Genomic DNA, 7,025 nt, shown 5'->3' with positions numbered 1-7,025 from the left:
TAAACCTACTATATTGGCTTAAGTAAACTGGGAATTTGTACGTTTTTGTAAGTGAAAATTCTGACTATTGGCTTCAGGTATAGCTTAATCCAGGTGTTCAATCTATGTCCATAATAATCTCTTCAGCTCTCAGATATGCTTCCCCCTGTGTGGGAATTACAGATGTGCAGTTAGGATCTCCGCATGTCACAGCAAATGTGGTTACCAAGTTGCTCCAGACCTACATTCTAACAGATGGGTCAGACCCGTGCTCAGACCCCCAAACACATATTCATAGGAGAGATGCTGTTTCCCAATGATTCCAGGCAAAGTCTGTGTCTGCCTCTTACTGACTTGTGCTTAATCACGTCCCTGTCCCTGAACCAATTACTGTGGTCGGTAGAAAACTATTTTCTGATTATCCAGGTTAATATGATGGGGCAGGTTATCACCTATGTGAACCACAGAACTGAAGATAACAGCACTGTGATTCTTCAAAGAAAAAGAGAGGTTCTGGGAAAATGTGGTGTAAAATTGGGCAGGCAAAATCTCTAGGGGAATAGGTGAGCTGGAGGTAAGAGTGAGATTCCTCGAAGAACAGCATCCAGAGTCCTGAGCGGGATTTTAACTGTCAGTGCCTTAATGTCACTGCTTAAACAAGTGTGAAGGACCCTGGAAAATTCTGTGCTTCTCTCCTAGCCTGGAACACTGCTCAGGCCTCAGAATTTTATTTTTTTATTTTTATTTATTTATTTATTTGGCCTCAGAATTTTAAACCTTCCTCCAGTGTCAGTGAGAGGCAGCCCCACAACATTGGCCAACACTGTAGGGACAGGTGAGCCCGTCCGGTTCTGCATGGTCTGGGCTGCTTCTTCTACAGGTCCTTGACCAAATCATACTTGGGAAATTTCTCTTGGAGCTTTTTTGAGCAGCCCTGTCTGCAGAGCTGGGGGATTCCTAGACAGAACCCTCCACCGGCACGGTCCCCTCCGCTGCTGAATATGGACGGTCCTTCCTAAGTGCTGGATGGATGCAGAATCCAGCCTTGTGCTGGCCGCAGGGGACTTCTGTCTTCCCTGACTCAATTAATCCCATATTTCATTACTGAGTCATTATGTCCTATTAAAAACCAATTGTCTGAGGAATACCCTCGGGTGCCACTGAGATTTCTCAGAAAGCTGGTGTCTGTGTTGCGTTTCTCTGCCAGCAGTTCTGCATGTCCCAAAGGCAGCCATGTGCTTTGACCGACTGTAAACCTCCCCTTGACACCACCCCCGTGACTCTGCACGCCCCCACCCCCGACGACCCTGACTTATCTGATGCTCATGTAGAACTCGGACAGAGCAACTGAGTGAAAAAGGAAACCACTTTAACCAGTGAGGTGACAGTTTACCCAAGGAATTCCATGATGTTGTGGGAAGGTAATGGGGACCCTATGGCCTCTGAGTTCTGGAACCTTACTGTCCCTGGTTCTTGATGGGGAGCTGGCAAGACAATAATAAAAACAACACTTTGCTGTATCATCTAGCACACCGGTCCTGAGCACACATCTGTGAGGCTCCCTCCCTCCTCTCCCTGTCTGATCACCTCATCTTTCCCCGCTGGCTAGCTGCACCCCGGCTACACAGACCTTTCCCCCTTCCTTAATACACCACCTCTTTCCTCCTGTGGATCTTTGCAGGAATTCTCTCCCTTGCCTTGGAAGGGCCACCTCCGGTCCTTGCATTGCTGGCCCCTCTTTGCCATTCAGGTGTCTGCTCAAAACTCATTTTCAGAGATGCATTCCTTAAGTACCAATGTAGAGTAGCACCCAGTTAGAGCTCAGGACGTTGCCCTATTTAATCTCCCTCATGGCACATATAGGGGCTGGCATTTCCGTGTTGTTTGTTGGCTTCCTGGCTCTCTGCTGGAATGTAAGCCCTCCCTGAGCAGGGACTGTCTGCCTTACAGAGACACACTGACTGCATCGTGAGACTCTAGCACAGTGCAAGGGACATCCTGAGCTCAGCTCACAGCTGCACCTGGAGAAAGCGACAGTGGTGAGGTCTGAACCAAGTGCAATATTGCACATTACTAGAAACATCCATCTGTGCATTTGATTCTATTCACTGTCTGGTTTCAAGAATGGGCAGTTTCCATTCCAAAGTTAACCTGACTTTAAAAAAAAAATCAACTCAAATAAGGTTTAAAGTATGTATAATAAACACACAAACTGTATCCATTCAAAGTATATAATTCTATAAGCTTTGACATTTGTTGAGAGGTAAACAGGCACATTAAGTTTTTTTTAAAAGATTTTATTTATTTCTTTGACAAAGAGAGCAAGCGAGCACAAGCAGGGGAGGGAGAGGGAGAAGCAGCCTCCCCGCTGAGCAGGAAGCCTGATGCACAGCTCAATCCCAGGACCCTGGGATCATGACCTGAGCTGAAGGCAGACACTTAGCCGACTGAGCCACCCAGGTGCCCCCTCTCAAGAGTTTATTAGAGCATATGCCTGTTGCAATCTGAAAAATGTGAATAGACTGTGTGTCCTGTCTTTCCCTGAAAGACCGATCCTTCCCTCCAATTTGGTTCACTTGGTGGTCTTGAAAATACAGCCCACCAACAGGATCCAGGAACATTTATGATTTTCAGCTGACTTGGCTTTTTCCCATTATCAGAACAGGACTCGCATTCTTTACAGCTTTCTAGAGAAATCCTAAGCAGAAGAGAAAACAAACTAATTTTTCCTATTTTTTCTTTGCTTTTATTTTGTCTCCACTCTTGCTTCCTCCTATCATTGAAATATTATGTATTTATCACCTTGCTCTGATGGCAGGACCTCTGTGTGTACCTGAGTGGGAACATCCCAGCTCTGACAGATGGTCCAATGCTCACACAGCATGCTTGAGACCAAGAATTTCATGTTTCAAGTCTTGGAATATTTCAATTAGGAGACCATCATTCTAAGACATATTGTGCCCATATGGCAAAATATTAATCTATGCCAAGATAAAATTTTGCACATCTTCAATACGGTATAGAATTTAAACTCCTTGTTAATTTTCTAATATATAAAGAGCTCTACATATCAAAAAGAAAAAATAAGGACATGAAGAGATGATTCATCAAAAAGACACATAAATGAGCCACGAACAGATGAAGGATGTTCAATTCCACCAATACCAAATATTTACAAATTATGTGCAAAGATAGCAACTATACTGATGTAATTTAAAACATATGCAAAAAATGGGGATCAAGAAACGGATACTTGTGTTGGCTGTTGAGGATGTTTTACAAACTTTTGAGGGTCATGTTTGCAGTGTATATGAAGAACCTTCCCAAAATATATAAACACTAATGTATTTTCATATATCTTGATGTTTATCCTGTGGAACTGATCACAGATTGCTAGCGAAGATTCAGTTCAAATATGTTCACTTATACAGTGTTTATAATAATCAAATGTTGGGTACAATCTGTGTTTAACAATACAGAATTGGTTAGATCATAACTTGCAAACTGGAAACCTAGGAGGAAAATACGGAAAACTGATGATTTCTCCTTTCAGTGAGTTCAACAGGAGTTGAAATAGCTGCCAAAATTTATAAAAACGATTGCCCACACAAGTTTCCAAAATGCAGGCACCTGGGTGGCTCAGTGGTTGAGCGTCTGCCTTTGGCTCAGGTCATGATCCCGGGGTCCTGGGATCGAGTTCTGCATCGGGTTCCCCACAGGGAGCCTGCTTCTCTCTCTGCCTGTGTCTCTGCCTCTCTCTGTGTCTCTCATGAGTAAATAAATAAACTCTTAAAAAAAAATTCCAAAATGCTGGCGTCTCTTCAGAGAGAAGAGAGATCCGGAATACTGTATCCCAGCATGAAATCACCAAAAATATATTTCAAAACTGAAAAAGGAATCCAAACTTTGGTCGCATCTCTGTAGTAACTACCCCCTTTAGACCAGCTTGCATTCTGCAGGTTCTCCATGAGGCCCACCATTCATTCCTCACTGCGTAAATTCACTTTACTTGTCTGAATCTCATTAGTATCTGTGTTGATGACACTGGAATTAAGCAGCCAACAGAGCAACCATACAAGGGAAGATGACTTGTCCATTAAACCAAGTGACAAAAATGTCACATATCATTTTGTACATAGTCCTTCATATTCGCGTGTCCCTGAAATAGATTGTTATGCTGTGTGACAAATGATCACAAATGTGGTAGACTAAAACAACACACATTTATTACTTCCCAGTGCATCAGGAGTCCAGGTGCCTCTAAGCTAGGTCCTCTGCTCAGGGTCACCCAGGCTGCAATCCACATGTCAGCCAGAGCTAGAGTCTGTCTGAGACATGGAGTCCTCTCATGCCAACCCAAGTGGCTGTTGGCAGCATTCCCATCCTCATAGCCGTAGAACTCATGGTGGCTTGTCTCTGCAAAGCCCATCGGAGAAAGTTGCTTGAGGGCTCAGAGGACCTGGAAGCCTTAAGTCTTCTTCCGATTGGTCAGGCCTTCCCAGATGACATCCTCCCTTTTGAGTAACTGATCAGAGGCCTTGATTCCACCTGCAAAATTCCTGTCCCTTTGTCTTATAAAGTAACACATCCTTATAATGTAACACATCCACAGATCCCAGCCACTCACATACAGAGATGATACGCGTCATACACAACGAGGGGTGGGGACCATGGGGCTTTCTTGGAATCCTGATAACTTTTATTTTATTTCCCTCTTTATGCTTTACCTGTACTTCCTAAATCTCCTATATAACGACGTGTTACTTTTGTAACAAGAAAAAAATAAAGGTCCAGTCAGGTGCTAGTCCTGTTTAAATTATTTGAGCCTCAAGATCTAGTCAAGCCTGAAGCGCTAGACTTGCACAGGCCTGATATACACGTTCACCTTTTTTTAACAGACTAAGCTGTCTGAATTGGATGTTCATTCTCTGCATCTGAAAAGTACGGGGAATTTGGAAATAAAGCTGCTCGAGAACACCAAAGCCTCTCACTGTGTCGCTTCCTTTCTCCAGAGTGACAGCCAGGCCTGCCCTACACATCCTGTGATTGGAGCCACTCGCTTGTGTTTATTTAAAAACTGACCTACTTTCTGTGACTCGAGTGGGAAAGGATGGGCCGGGGCAGGCTTCCTCAGCAGCGGCCAGGGACAAAGGCGGTGGGGCCGAGCCCAGGGCTCCAGGAAAGGTCGCGCCCTGCCCTACAGCGCTCTGAGCTTTGGGGAAAAGCATGAAGGTCCGTCGCAGCCAGTGGGGTCCGCGACACCTGCCTGGGCCCGACCGTCAGAGCACGGTCCTCATAGAACCTAGTTGAGAGAACCACTTTCAGAGAAACTGCTTTATTATAATGGAATGTGATCTAATAAAAGTCTCTTTCACAAAGGTTTGGTCTGAAGCAAGTTAAAGCCGAACAATAGGTTTCAAAACTCAGAAACGTGCAGCCCAAAGCTATGCACAGGTTTATGCATCGGGAAATGGTGTTTCTGAAGAAGAGAGAGCGAGGTTAATGAGCACGCTCTCTGCCCTCCATGAGCTGCTTGCTAGCAGAGATTTTTGAGCAATAAAAAAACATTTTTTTCTAAGAATTGCTGCCAGCTCTGCTCAGGAGGGCACACGCTTGTCCCGAGGGTACAAAGAATTTCACGGCCAGCCACGTCGGCAGCAGAAGGGAGCTGGGCTGTGCAGGAAGCCTGACTATGGACACCGAGACTCCCCTTCCCCAGGACCAGAAAACACAGCCTCGGTGGGCACACTGGCAGGCGCACCCCCAGAGCAATCTACAAGACCATTACTTTCCCTGATTCCCTCTCGTTACTGCTCTTGTATTTTGCTCCAGCTCTGGAATGACAAAACAGAGGATATAAAGTACACTCTCCCCAGATGACTCTGACGATCACCTGTTCCGTTTTAGAGCATGGGGAACAAAGCCAAGATATATTTTCTTAAAGATTTCATTTATTTATTCATGAGAGACACACAGAGAGAGGCAGAGACACAGGCAGACGGAGAAGCAGGCTCCCTGTGGGGAGCCCGATGCGCGATTCGATCCCAGGACCCCGGGATCATGACCTGAGCCAAAGAGGCGCTCAACCACTGAGCCACCCAGGTGCCCCAAAACCAACATATTTTTATTTTATTATCTACAAAGACATTTACTCTCAATGAGCTGGAGTGTTATGTTTTTATCCTAAGACAGGTTTCTATTTTAATCAGGAAAATGAACTCTGAAGGATGCTTAGGCCAGTAACAAACAGGCTCTGGTTCGCTGGACATGGGCAGGTGGTAAGCGACTCATTATTCTATGCAGGTCCCCTTCTCTAACTTTGTTTCAGAAGGAATGAGGTTCTTTATGGTTCTGTGTCTGTGCGTAATGCTGCAGCTGCTGATTATGCTAATTCCTGCTTACTTGCAAATAGGCCTGTGTTTATTTTGTGCCTCACCAGCTGTCAACAAAGACATTTTAGGAATAATTGCCATATTTAAAGGCAGACTTTATTCGAGTGTCCTCCTCTGGGCCCTCCCAGGATTAGACCCCAGATTAGTAGGTTTGTGTGGAGAGCCCTGATGGCAGGCAGGGGGTGCAGCCCGGGGGGCGACATCCTGGCCAGTTCCCATTCACCATCTCTGTGTCCCCCCACCTGTGAGTGATCTTCTTCACATAGCCCTGAACTCTTGCCTTGCTTTCTTGAGAGTATACTGAAATGCTGCTCTCATGGGCTCATCATGATGGCTTAAGGAGCTTGACTTGCCCACTGCTTTATAGTTGATGTCTGGGAACACTTCCTCTCAGACTGGAAATTCTGATAATCCTGAGAGAGCCTGTTTTGCTGTCTCTAAAGTTTCAATTGCTTCCCTGCTCAGCAATCCTAATGGAACACAAATGATGCATCTGAAGCAAATAATTGTGTTCCTCATCTTACTTGAGGGTTATATTTTACTTATATGTTATAGTCCAGATTTTATTTCATGAGAGAAGTAGAAGAAATTTTAATTATCTTTTGCAATTGGTATTATTTAAAATGAAGACAGAAAAGGTCAGTAAATTAGGAC

The sequence above is a fragment of the Nyctereutes procyonoides genome, unplaced genomic scaffold (assembly GCF_905146905.1).
Source record: "Nyctereutes procyonoides isolate TBG_1078 unplaced genomic scaffold, NYPRO_anot_genome, whole genome shotgun sequence".
NCBI classification, from domain to species: Eukaryota; Metazoa; Chordata; class Mammalia; order Carnivora; family Canidae; genus Nyctereutes; species Nyctereutes procyonoides.
This window is presented reverse-complemented; position numbering follows the sequence as displayed.